A 13,819-nucleotide genomic window follows, 5' to 3' on the forward strand; every position below is an offset into this window, starting at 1 on the left:
TAAATAAGGATCATAAATATAACCTATCTCATAGGGTTACTGTGAAGATTTGAAGTATATTTAAGGTGTCTAGAGAAATGTAAGTTGCTTTAAACAGACTTGGCAGATAGTCAGTGCTCAGTTCATGTTTATTATTAGATTTTTAATTTCTTTCTTGAGGTCAGGATGCACATCTAATATCTCGGCATCACCCCTTCCCCAAAACGCTTAATACGCTGCCGTAAGTAGAATAAACACTCATCAAATATTCATTGATGGCTGAGCCCAGCAATCCCAGTTGTCCTGGCTCTGATCTGGATGTGGAAGCCAGTCTCTGAGGCCTCCCAAATATGATCAATGTGGTGCCTCCCGGTTCAGAACAGGCACTGACTGCTTCAGGTCCTGGTTTCTGGCCTGTCTGTCATCCTGCTGTGAAATATGACATCATTAGATGGTGTCATTTCTGGCCAGAACCTGAGTACTATCTCAAATTGTTTTCCCATGATTATCTTTGCAAAGCCATTGGGTTCTGGCTTTTCCAAACAGCACAGCCAAAAAGAAGGCTTCAACATGGGATTTAAGCTATATAGCATCAAGACTGGTTGCCTTCCCACTGCCAGCATCCTTCTGCTCTTTTGTTTCCAGCAGAACCTGCCTCCCATGCTGGAGACAGATAATGCCAGAGACTCACTTTCCCAGCTTCCCCTGTGTCTAGAGCAGGTGACCCATTCCTGGCCAATGGGACCAAAGAGAATACCTGCTAAGGGATTCTGGGACAAAGTTCCTCCCTCCTTTTCTGATATTTGCTACTTGGAGCTGAGGGAGCCATTGCAAGACCATGACAGAGAATCAAGAGAACTACAAAGAAGATGGAATTGGATGGAACATAAAGAACGAATATGTGAGTCACTGCTGCTTTGAAGTCATTTAACTGCTGAATTAACCAAGTCTGGAACCTCCTGCCTCCAGACCTCTTATTATGTGAGATTTATCAGTAGACCCCTGTTATTTAAGTCATTTTTAGTTGGATATTTAGTTTCTGCCCTGGAAAATATTCTAACTGACACAAATGAGTTCTTTGATGGCCCTAGGAAGAATTAGTCCTTAATTAGGCATAATCCCATGTTCTTTCTTCAAGACCCCTGCTGCCAAAAGTCAAGGGTAATCTGTCACTTCTAGAACTTCTCTGGCCAGCCCCTGCAGACAGTATAGTTTGATGGTTATGAGCACAAATCCAGGAGTCAGATCTTGGCAAGTGTGAGCTTTGGCAAGTTACTTAAACTCTCAGTATCTTAATTTTCTTCATCTGTGACCTGGGACTGATGATAATAATGCATCTAACTCGTAGAGTTTTGTGTTAAACGAATAAACACACAAAAAGTACTTGCCTGGCTCATAATATGCACCATAGGTGAGAGCTGTTTCGCTTATTTACTATTCATTTTATGTAACCTTGTGCTGTTATAGATTTACACACACATACACAACACACACTTCTTCCATTGCTCTTTCATGTCTCAATGGTTATACTTACCATCCGTAAAGAGAAATTCCATTTTCTAAAACAGCACTTTTCTAGGAGCCAGGGAATATGCTTTTTCACTCACTAGCTGTGCCATGAGCACTTCACTTATTTTCTCAGTATCTAGGTTTCTTCATTTGAAAAAGAAAGCTGGCCAGGTACAGTGGCTCATGCCTGTAATCCCACCACTTTGGGAGGCCGAGGTGGGTGGATCGCTGGAGTCCAAGGTGGAAGGATTGCTTGAGGTCAGGAGTTCAAGATCAGCCTGGGCAACGTAGTGATACCTCATCTCTACTAAAAATCAGAAAAATGAGCCAGGCATGGTGACATGCACCTGTAGTCCCAGCCACTCGGGAGGCTGAGGCTGGAGAATCACTAGATTTAGGGAGGCCAAGTGTGCTGTGCAGTGAGCTATGATTGTATCACTGCACTCCAGCCTGGGTGACACCGTGAGACCCTATTTAAAAAAAAAAAAAGGAAGAAGAAAGAAAAAGGAAGGTATTGTCTTTATTTCAGTTTCCCCCAAAAAAGACCCTGATAAAGTGATAGTCATTTACTTGGGAGGTGATTCAAGGAAACTCCAGTAATGGAGTGAGAAGGTGAGCCTGGAAAGGAAGGAAAGGCAGGGAAGCCATTAAAAGGTACATTATCAAGCTACTTCCTGCTATGGACAAAGGACAACAGGGCTCATCCCACGAAGAGCTCTCAGCATAGACCACCCCATGCCTCAGAGGTACGCCCCCAAAAGAAGAGCCTGCTGGCTATTGAAGCACCATCTCCCTTCACGCATGGGTTGAGAGCTGCCGGGGATGGTGCTGCATTCAATCTCAGGCTCTCCTCCCTCTGTGGGTGGGCTGAGCAGGCCCAGCCTTGAGAGGAAATTGGCAGTCAGTTGAAAGTGGGGCAGCACATACCACAATGGGAAGGTCTGAGGGGGGGCCTCTCTAGGCTAAAGTGGTGATTGATTCAACTCAGTAAATATGTTTTTGCGGGGGAGAGAGGGAAGTGGCAGAAGCTATTCTGTCCAAAGAACTTTGCTAGCTAAGCAACAGGATATGAAGATGAGTAAGAAATGGTTCCAGACTTTAAGGGTGTCACAATTCAGTGGCAGAGACAGGCATGTTAACAAATATTATGTTAACAATCTTTACCGTGTGAGGAGTCCAAGACTAGAAGTTTGTTTATTTTTACCTAACAGATTGGTAAATAGTGAAGCTATGGGAAAACAGACACTCTCATGTATGGTTGCTAAGAGGAACGATTTGCCAATGTTTTTCAAAAATACAAATGTGTTTGTTTACCCTTTGACCCAGCAATCCATCTTCCGGGAATTTATCCTATAGATCTGCCTGTACATGAACAAAATGATGAATGTACAAGGTGATTCACTGCAGCATCACTGTAATAACAAAAGACTAGAAATAATCCAAGCGACCATCAGGAGGGACTGGTTAAATACAGTGGAGTAATTTGCAGCTGTATAAAAGAGTGAAGGAGTCTTCCCCAGAATATATTGTTAAGTTAAAAAAATCAAAATGGAAAGGCAGAGTATATATAGTGAGATAGAGGATTCAGAACTGATCAAGGGAAGGACATGACCACAAAATGGCAGTAGCACAAATGAACTTTGTTTGGGTGGTGCTTGGTTGGGATACATGAGTGAAGTTCTTCACAGAAGGAGAGCATGGAGCATGGAGTTCTTCCAGAAAGAGCAGCATGGAGCCACCACCCAGAAGAGGAAGAGAACAAGGGCATTCCAGGGGAGAGGGAAATTGGAGAAGTGGCTCCTGCAGGTAGATGATGTTACCCAGTAACAAGGTGGGGAGTCTTTGGGTCAAAAGCTTGAATGGGCAGCAGAGGCTTGGTGTCTTTCGTATCCCCAAGGTTCATCTTATCTATGGCTTGCAGATGTTGGGTACAGCTTCATGGGATGTGCAGGGCAGGCAGGCTTTAAATAGCTAAAAATATGGTTATTTGGGCTACATTTAAGGCAACCAGATGTATATGAATTTGAGTTTAGTGCCAGAGGGCTTTGAGCTAATTGTCCTAGCCTGCTGTGAAGAAGTAAACAACATGGGGACCAATATCCAGGGTCCCCCACTTTTAGCCCATTTATATAACAGCATGTAACATGTTAACTCTATGTAAGAATGAGGAGAAATCAGAACATATATGTGTTTGTACATAGTTCCATAAAGAAACATTGGAAGCATATGCAAGAAACTAATAAAAGGAATGAGGCAAAAGGATGGAGGACAGACCAGCTTATGGACGCCAGTAAGATTTCTAAATATATTTTTCTACCATTTGATTTTTGAACCACGTTTAGGTCTCACTTTAAAAAACAAGTAAAATTAAAGCAAACAAAGAAGAGAGTTGTCCAAAGCTCACAAGCATCATGGAGGCAGGTGGTAACACTGTTGGAAGGATGGGAGATTACGGTTTTAATGCAATCACATCATTCAGGTATTTATTTACTGTCCACCTTGTCCTAAAACTTTAGTTCTGGCACATAGTAGGCACATGGCAAATATCTTTTTGAATTAACAAGTAAGCAATGCAGAATTTGAGAAGCTAGTTTTCTTCATCTTTCTTTCTGTTTTTTCTTTTTTTTTTTGGAGAGACAAGTTTGCTATCTTGTCTAGGCTGGAGTGCAGTGGTGTGATTATAGCTCACTGCAACCTTGAACTCCTGGGCTCAAGTGATCCTCCCACTTCAGCCTTCCAAGTAGCTGAGACTGCAGGCATGCCACCATGCCCAGCCAATTTTTAAAAATTTTATAGAGAAAGGGTCTCGCTATGTTGCCCAGGCTGATTTTGAACTCCTGGCCTCAAGCAATCCTCCTGCCTCAGCCTCCCAAAGTGCTGGGACTATAGGCATGAACCACCACACCTGGCCAAGAAGCTAGTTTTCAAGTTCAAATGAAATTTCTAGGGGCATTTTATAAATTGTAAGTTGCTATTCAAAGAAAATAATTGTTTTTATGTTTCTTATATTCCCTACAGAGCTTAACAAAAGTATCCTACACTTCTTAGACCCTAAGATATTATTGAACAAATGATTTAATTAAGAAATAATTTCCAGATTTCTGCTGTGATGGTACTTTTCCACTTAGGAGGCTTAGTTTTAAGTAAATTTCAGTTTCAAAAAGCACTTTTTTTCATTATTAGTTTATTCAACAAATATGTGTTCAACACTTACTATGACCATGACTGAATAGCCACCAAATACATGATTAAATCTCAGTCTCTTATCACACATCAGATTTTCATATCATTTATGGCATATGTAGGTATGTCGGGCAGTAAAGAAAACCTGTAGAATTTATTTTATTTTATTTGAGATGGGGTCTGTTATGTTGCCCAGGCTAGAGTGCAGTGGTGCGATCTGGGCTCACTGCAAGCTCTACCTCCCGGGTTCACGCCATTCTCCTGCCTCAGCCTCCCGAGTAGCTGGGACTACAGGTGCCCGCCACCACCCCCGGCTAATTTTTTGTATTTTTAGTAGAGATGGGGTTTCACCATGTTAGCCAGGATGGTCTTGATCTCCTGACCTCATGATCTGCCTGCCTCGGCCTACCAAAGTGCTGGGATTACAGGCATGAGCCACCATGCCCGGCCAGAATTTATTCTATCCTTATGAACAGTGCTTGCTCAAACGTAGTCCTGAAGTTTTTTTGTTTTATTTTTGTTTTTTTTTCTTTACTGAGTACAAAAGAACATTCATTTCTGGAAGAAGATATTTGCAATACATATATCCAAAAAGGATTTATAACCAGAATATATACAAAATTTCTCCAGATCAATAAAAGAGGACAAAAAACAATTTAAAAATGGGCAAAAGATTTAAACAGGCACTTTATAAAATAGGATATCCAAATGGCCAATGAGCATGTAAATATAGTGTTCACCATAACTGTTAATAGAAAAATGTAAAGTAATACCACAGCAAGATATCACTACATACATGAGAACGGGTAAAATTTTAAAATCTGACAATGTCAAGTGTTGGTGAGGATATGGAGCAACTGGAATTCATATACTGCTGGTGGGAATTTAACATGGTACAGCTCCGTGGAAAAATGTTTGGCAGTTTCTAATAAAATTACCACTTGACCCAGCTATTTTAAATGAAAACATATCTGCAAAAAGATTCATATATGAAGGGCAACAAAGGCCTGGTCCAAATGTCCCTCCCTCCTCTGGGCTCTTTGTGGGCGTTTGTTTCATACCACTTTCACCAATACACTTGATTGGGTGTCTGTTTCTTAGCTGGATTATGAATTTTCATAGAGCATAAATGTGATGTGTGTTAGCTACTGCAGCTACCAGGCATTCTTTTTAAAAAGTCCCCAGAGTGTGGCCGGGTGCGGTGGCTCAAGCCTGTAATCCCAGCACTTTGGGAGGCCAAGACGGGTGGATCACGAGGTCAGGAGATCGAGACCATCCTGGCTAATACGGTGAAACCCTGTCTCTACTAAAAAAAAAAAAATACAAAAACCTACCCGGGCGAGGTGGTGGGCCCCTGTAGTCCCAGCTACTTGGGAGACTGAGGCAGGAGAATGGCGTAAACTCGGGAGGTGGAGCTTGCAGTGAGCTGAGATCCGGCCACCGCACTCCAGCCTGGGCGACAGTGAGACTCCATCTCAAGAAAAAAAAAAAAATCCCCAGAGTTTAACTTATGGCCTGCTGCCTAGTAGGCACTCAATAAACGTTGAATTAATGAATCACCTCCATTTCGAACTAGTCATTTAAAAAAAGAGCCAGTGCCATGTTTTTACCCTCTGCTAGCATTGCATGTAGTGCCCCTTTAGGCTAGTCTGTACAGGATGGGAGCATTTTCATTGAACTATATAGGTTTAAATAACCACATGCACGATGCAGAAATTAGAACTTGAAAGTGATAAACAGTGTTTGATTCAATACAGAGTAGCCTAAATGTAAGCCAGTCATGGTGAGTTATGCCCTGTCATATACATACGTAAATATACATATACATATGTATATAAAACGAAGCAGAATCAGTAGTTCTTATGGGCAACTAAATGTGCTTAGCAGCTGCCAAAAATTCACTGGAAACCCCTGAGCGGTCAGACTCGTGGTGCCTGGAAAGCAATCCGAAGTAAATTAACTAGTGATCATACAATATTCTTATTCTCCCGGATCATCTGTTTGCTGGCATGAAGAGTGGGTGGGAGGAATTGTAAAAGAGAGAAAAATAAAGCATCAGAAAAAGCTGTAGAATGCAGCAAGAATATCTTTCCCGGAAGGTCTCTGGGCCCCATATCCTAATTATTTTGTTCCATCCTCCCCACTGAATACAGAATTTCTGAAATAATGCGGGAGTTCAGTTGGTGCAGCTTAGTCCAGCCTGAATTGAGAATAACTCTTTGTTCTTAAAAGACTCTACAGTGTACCAAGAACAAGGAAACACTTTGGAAATAACAATTCTGTGATGCCTCCCAGGAATAGATGATAATCCTAAAAGCATATTTCCATTTCTAACTCCAAGGGCACTTTAATAATGGAAGTCATGTAAGTAGCTAACCTTGGAACATTTAAAATCTGAGTACAATGTCTATGGCATATTCATATTTTAACAATCATTTTTAAACACTCAAGATTCTACCAAGGTCTATTTTTCTTTCTCCACGATAGATAACATTGGATCGTCACATCACGCTTCATTTATTTCACATACGTGTGAGATAAAATTAAACTCAGAATGATTTTCTGCTATTTATTGTTTTGACATACTATTTTTACATTTAATACTGAATGTGAAAAAAAAAACTCTAATGCCATTTTCTTTAAGAAACATCACACAGTCTTGCTGAAATGTTCATTAATATTGGGTTAATGGAGCTTTGGATTAGGATCCTAAAAATTTCGCTGTTTTAAATTTTCAAAATGCAAACAAAGACCTTTCCCCTTTGAGTGTTTTCAAGAGATAGCTATGAATTAATTAGTCATTTTTATAAACATGAATGTTCTTCTCTAATTTGTAAGCCAAAGAAAAGTTACTTTTTTTTTTTTTTTTAACAAGTTCCAATCAACCACATGACTTCATACAGTTTTAAATTCGGGGCCCTAAATCTGATTCTCAAATTCTTGTTCCAGGGTATGTGACAGAGCTCCCTCCTGGTGATTTTTAAAGATACCGGAAAGAGTGGTGGAGACATGGAGGCCTTAGAAGAAACCCTTGCAGTGTTGTCTTGTGCTTTCCTGGGGACTGTTGGAATCCGCTGCAGGGATGAGTGATAATTAGACTGTGTCTCCTCTGAGCTGTTTGACTGAGCTGTCATACATTTTGCCTCGTTTCCAAATCCTCCTCTGTGTGGTGCATGATGTGTGCTTCCTGCTGCTTGGCCTGCCTGCCTGAAAACCACCACACCATCACAAACTACCAGTTTTAATAAAATTACAGAATTCAAGTGACAAGCACAACTGGCCTACACAGCCGTGGGAACAAGTACAACTGATTTGAAGTAAGCGTACAGCCCAACTGGTGAGAGAGAAATGCTCAGGGTTGACAGAGAGAGTGGCCTATTGGCTATAGGTGTTCAGTGTTCTCTACCAGTGTGCAGAAGAGGGAATGGAGGCTGGTGAATCCCTGGTTTTGGTTTGGCAAAGTATCATACCAGAGCTTCTGATGTACTTAAGGCAGGGCTGGTTTTGGAGAAAATTGTAAAGAAATGTGCTCACTAATGGCCGGGCGCGGTGGCTCAAGCCTGTAATCCCAGCACTTGGGAGGCCGAGACGGCGGATCACGAGGTCAGGAGATCGAGACCATCCTGGCTAACACGGTGAAACCCCGTCTCTACTAAAAATACAAAAAACTAGCCGGGCGAGGTGGCGGGCGCCTGTAGTCCCAGCTACTCAGGAGGCTGAGGCAGGAGAATGGCGTGAAACCCGGGAGGCGGAGCTTGCAGTGAGCTGAGATCTGGCCACTGCACTCCAGCCCGGGCGACAGAGCAAGACTCCGTCTCAAAAAAAAAAAAAAAAAAAAAAAAAGAAATGTGCTCACTTGTTGTTTTGGGGAGTTTTATTGAGGTATAGTTCATAAATAGGGATTATATATATTTAAGATACACACATGATATTTTGATACATGTAGATACTGTGAAATGATCATTGCAATCAACCGAATTCACTTATCTATCACCTCACATAATTATTTTCTCTTCTTTCTTTCTTTTCTTTCTTTCTCTCTCTCTTTTCTTTCTTTTCCTTCCTTCCTTCCTTCCTTCCTTCCTTCCTTCCCTCCTTCCTTCCTTCCTCTCTCTTTCTCTTTCCCTCCCCTGCCCCTCTGCCCTCCTCCCCTCCCCTCCCCTCTTCTCTTTTTCCTTCCTTCCTTTCTTTCTTTCCTTCTTTCTTTTCTTTTCTTTTCTTTTCTTTTCCTTCTTTCTCTTCTTTCTTTCTTTCCTTCTTTCTTTTCTTTCACTGAGTACACTTGATATCTACCCTCTTAGCAAATTTCAAGTATATAACACAGTATTATGACAACACAGTAGTCACTCTACTGTATATTAGACTCTGAACACTTATTCAACTTGTATAACTGAAATTTTATCACCTTTGACCAATATCTCCCCACTTTTCCCCCACCTTAGCAACCACCATTCTACTCTCTACTTCTAAGAGTTTGACTATCTTAGATTCTACAAGAAACATGCTCAGTTGGTTTTGATGCCCTGATCTTGCAGCACTCTCTGCCCACTGGCAGACACTCACAGTCCTTGAGTTTCCCTAGCTTCTCAGGGCCTCCTACCAAGTCTTTGCACCCAGGACAAGACACTGCCTCAATGCTTCTAGATCCCATTTCAGTGGATGGGATTTTAGGGCCTGAGAGTACAGAATTTTAAAAAATAAAGTAAGTGCAGAAGTATGAGTCTCTAGAATGCATTTCCTTGCAGTGTACTGGCTTTTGCTTGATCACCCTTCATTATTTGCTAGATACAGAGCTAAGTCCTCATACAAGGAAGAGTTACAGAAAGAGAAAATGAAAGCATCCTTGCCCTTTGGCAGCTTACATTCTAAGAAAATTTGAAATGCACGTATAATTTCTAATTAACCCTTAGGAATAAAAACAAATGCGGAAACGAAGTAGGAAACATACCAGAGAGAATGTGGCCGTTTTGAAATGCCCTTTTCTCTCAACAGTCCTTGTGATTTCTAGGATTATTGGGTTGTCTTCTTAGGCTATCCCATTAAACCATGCAAGGTAAGGTAATGGAGAACCAAAAATGTCCCAGTTTCTTCTTCAATAAGTGGGTCTTTGTAGGTTAAGTCCCAAGGACCATGCCAACAGCAAATTATCATATACTTGTTGATGTGTATTATGATTGTGTGTGCTTATTTATTTTAATCTTGTCTCCTCGACTAGACTACTATTTTTCTTTTCTTTCTTTTTTTTTTTTTTGAGATGGAGTCTCTGTCACCCAGGCTGGAGTACAGTGGCACAATCTTGGCTCACTGCAACCTCTGCCTCCTGGCTTCAAGCAATTTTCATGCCTCAGCCTCCCGAGTAGCTGGGATTACAGATGCCAACCACCAGGCCCAGCTAATTTTTTGTATTTTTTAGTAGAGACAGGGTTTCACTATGTTGGCCAGGCTGGTCTTGAACTCCTGACCTCAGGTGATCCACCCACCTGGGCCTCCCAAAGTGCTGGGATTACAGGCGTGAGGCACCGCGCCAGGCCCTAGACTATTATTTTTCAATCATAGTACCTTTTCCATTTAGAGTCCACACAACTTCAGATCTTTGTCCCTAATGGGTGTATTAATTAAATTAATTAAATGCTAATTTACATATGTTATGTATGTTATGGCAAACTGAGCAAGTATGGTCATTACAGGCAAATGCTTCACCTGTGGCTGTGATTTCCACATTGCTGTATACACAGCACATCTACTCCCAGGCTTGTTCCATTTTCAGACCTTGTGTGATGACCCTCAGCACAACAGAAAGTTCTCCAACTGGTAAACTTTCCCTATGTGACTCCTGACCCGTGGTACCTGCCAAGACTGGCCCAGAGACTATCGCCTGCCCTTTCTTTCTTTTAAGCCCTCCTAACAATGACTGTGCTATCTATCCTAGTATTCTGTGTGCTTCTAACATTCTGCTTTAGGAATACAGTACTGTCTTTCAAGAGGCTGATTAGAAGGAAACAGAAATTGGGCAGCTGAAGACGATTCCTAGTCATGTTCTAAAAATAACAGATTGTTGAGGCTGTGTTGAAAGTAGGCTTCTTGAAATGCACACACTGCCCTTGTCTGATCATTGTCTATTGTGTTGAGTAAGGTGCTTTATGCACAAGAACACACAGGCCCAGAGAGATCCATTGCCACCATTTTTAGTTAAAGGTCATAATAGCATAGCCCCAAGGGTTTCACTTTTGAGTCTGTCTCAGTGGTACTGATCTTGGAAATTGCTTCCTCCCACAGTCTTGTCATTATCCCAATTTCAATTCGCCCTGCACACTGGCAGATAGCATCTCTTTGGAAGATGGATGGGGGCTGCAAATGGGTAGGGACTGCGGGCTGGGGGTGAGCCCCTTCTCTGAGCTCCTCTTGTCTTCACCAGGCTTTTAAAGTGCACAATCATTTTTTCTTTTATTATATAAAGGTGGCAGGTTTATGTACAGTTAAGGAAGAATCCTCAGCAGGTGGCTAGATTTTTATTTCTGCTCGCTGCAGGTGGAATGGGGAGAACTAAAAGGATAACATAAATTAAAACCCAAGCAGGTGGTTTCATGCTCGGGGACCGAGTTGGAAACATTGTTACTTGGAGGTGATACAAAAATTAAAATGAGGAAACATGGACATGCTTCAATTACTGTGACAGATAATGTCAAGAACTTCTTTCCTGGCAGGGTAGATTCTGATGTGGACTAAAATTGATTTGTGTAGTTATTGCCTTATGGTCTGTGGAAAAGTAAACATCCAAACCAAATAATACCTTTGGATCCAGGAGTAGTGAAAGGAGACGCACCACCCCTGGCCTTTGGAATTGTGTGTCAGGTTGGAGCCACAGTCTTACTCTTGGGAGTGGGCAAACCCTATCATCAGGCCCTGTGTGGAGGGAGTCATCTCCTCCACAACCCAGGACTCTTTACACAGGGAAGAATACCACCTTTTGGCAGAGGCAAGAGCACTTCCTGTTAGTGACCCTTCATGTGATGGGGGATAAAGGGACAACACTCTTGTCTCCCGGCGTCCAGTAATTTTCATAATGTTAGAATAAAAGGAAGATGCCATGGAGACAAACGAGGAATTATTCTTAGTTTTGGCAAGCCCTAAAACAGTGATATGGGGGCTGAAAAGTTCACATGGAGTAGAAAGTTACTGCCAAAGTAATTAATCGCACAGGCCCATGATCCCACAGTGCATACATTGACTCTGTAATTCCGTCTCCATAGAAGTTGATTCAGCACCACTTTTGCACCGAGTGGGTGTGGCTGTCACAAAGAGAAAGCTAGTGGGAGCAGAGATAGTTGATTTATGTAACAACTTTCATGCCTCATAGAATGTTCCATTCTCTAGAAAAAATAATTACCTGCTTATGAGCAATTCTTTGGAGCAGAGCTCTGCTTCTTTTCTGCATTGTACAAACTTTATTTATTTCTAACTTTTGCCTCTGGGCCCTCAATTTGTGGCCCAAATATACTACAGAAACATGAGACCTTTAAGGCAGCCAGGCACAAAATGTCGAATTGAAGAAAAACAAAGCAAGTTTAAAAAAGAGAAATCATGAATTGTCTTCTTGAAAAAATGACATGCATAGCCCAATGATTCTTCAATTCCTCCATAGCAATTTGATCTGATACTCATTTTTAAAACAGCTCTCATTCTGGGTATCCTCTCAGCTTTCTAGAATAGGTTCCTGAAACAAAAGCCAAACATTCTAATGAAACATGGCCACAAACACTGGTGCAAGAAGTCTCCAAATCACTCAAAAAAATGCATATAGCATGATTCGTAGGGAGTACTTCCTAGACGAATGAGCCTTGGGCTTGTTTTTGTCACTGGAAGGAAATGATTGTCTGACATCTTTGGAGATGGAACGTGGCTCTGAGCAATTAAATTATTTTTGACAGAACTGCTTAAGGCAACTTCATATGGTTAGGGGGAAGCCCTTTGAATTATTGAATTGCCTATTTTCCTGCACACAGAATTTCTCACATGAACCAATTTACCATGGGGACAAATAAAGTACAAAACAGGGAAAAAAAAAAAAAAAAAAAGCAGAGGCAGTTTTTAAGAAGGAATATTTTCTAAGAACCTGGGTGCTGGAGTTTGGAGTTAATCAAGTTTACCAACTTCTCATCTCTGTTCCATGAGGGACTAAAAGCTGGCATTCATGAGATCACTGGAAATGATCCACACACAAAGGAATTTGATAAATGCTAGCTTGGTACCCACTATAATATGTGTTTTGGGTAAGAGAGGAGAAAACGGAGAGACAATGGCAAAATGTACAGAGTCAGCAGTTCTGACTAGGAAGAGGAAGCAATATTCATTCAGCTCATTTGCTGCTCAAAACAAACAGATCCACTTCACACTAACAAAGTTGTATGGGGGCCTCCTTATCTCTGTGTCTCAGGAGTTGGGGTCTGAGGCCTTGGGTCTTTTTATGCTCCAGCAGGAGATGCTCTACTTTGGTTTGCAGCAATAGCAGACAGATGGGGAATCTGGTGCTGTTTGGGGCTCTGCCTGTTTGGTGGTAACTTCTCAGATGAACAAGTGGGCTCCTCTCTGCCTACAGAGAGCTGTTATCATATATATGACTCTCCAAGAGAGCAGCCAGGATAGGCCTTAGGCATTGTTAAAAAAAGAAGTTGGGGCTGGAGGTGGCTCATGCCTGCATTCCCAGCATTTTGGGAAGCCGAAGTGGGAAGATTGCTTGAGGCCAGGGGTTTGAGACCAGTCTGGGCAATGTAGCAAGACCCCATATCTACAAAAAGAAGAACAAAAAATAAAAAAAAAAAAATTAGCCAGGCATGATGGCCTGCATCTGTGGTCCCAGCTACTCAGGAGGCTAGGCTGGGAGGATCACCTGAGCCCAGGAGGTTGAGGCTGCAGTGAGCTGTGATGGTGCCATAGCACTCCAGCCTGGGTGATGGAATGAAAACCTTTCTCCAAAAAAAAAAGAAAGAAAAAAGAAAAGAAAGAAAAGAAAGAAAGGAAGAAAGAGAGAGAAAAAAATAAAAGAAAAGAAAAGAAAGGAAAGAAAAGAAGTTAACTAAGTTGACTGTCACCCAGAGGCTTTCCCTTCTCTGTGGCCATTAGCTCTTTCTCCTAGCAGAGTCTATTAAGC

The 13,819-nt window shown here is 41.7% G+C and overlaps 1 long non-coding RNA gene across 1 annotated transcript in view; it reads left to right on the plus strand.

Annotated features, from left to right (window-relative positions):
- Nucleotides 1-779: 779 nt before the first annotated feature.
- Nucleotides 780-13,819, plus strand: part of LOC117077993 — a 45,517-nt gene continuing 32,477 nt past the window's right edge. Inside the window, exons 1-2 of the long non-coding RNA XR_004434888.1 lie at nt 780-880; nt 7,621-7,757. This is a non-coding gene — a long non-coding RNA (uncharacterized LOC117077993). The remainder of the gene's footprint in view (nt 881-7,620; nt 7,758-13,819) is intronic.

Source organism: Trachypithecus francoisi, unplaced genomic scaffold (assembly GCF_009764315.1).
Source record: "Trachypithecus francoisi isolate TF-2019V2 unplaced genomic scaffold, Tfra_2.0 Lachesis_group6, whole genome shotgun sequence".
In the NCBI taxonomy this organism is placed as follows: Eukaryota; Metazoa; Chordata; class Mammalia; order Primates; family Cercopithecidae; genus Trachypithecus; species Trachypithecus francoisi.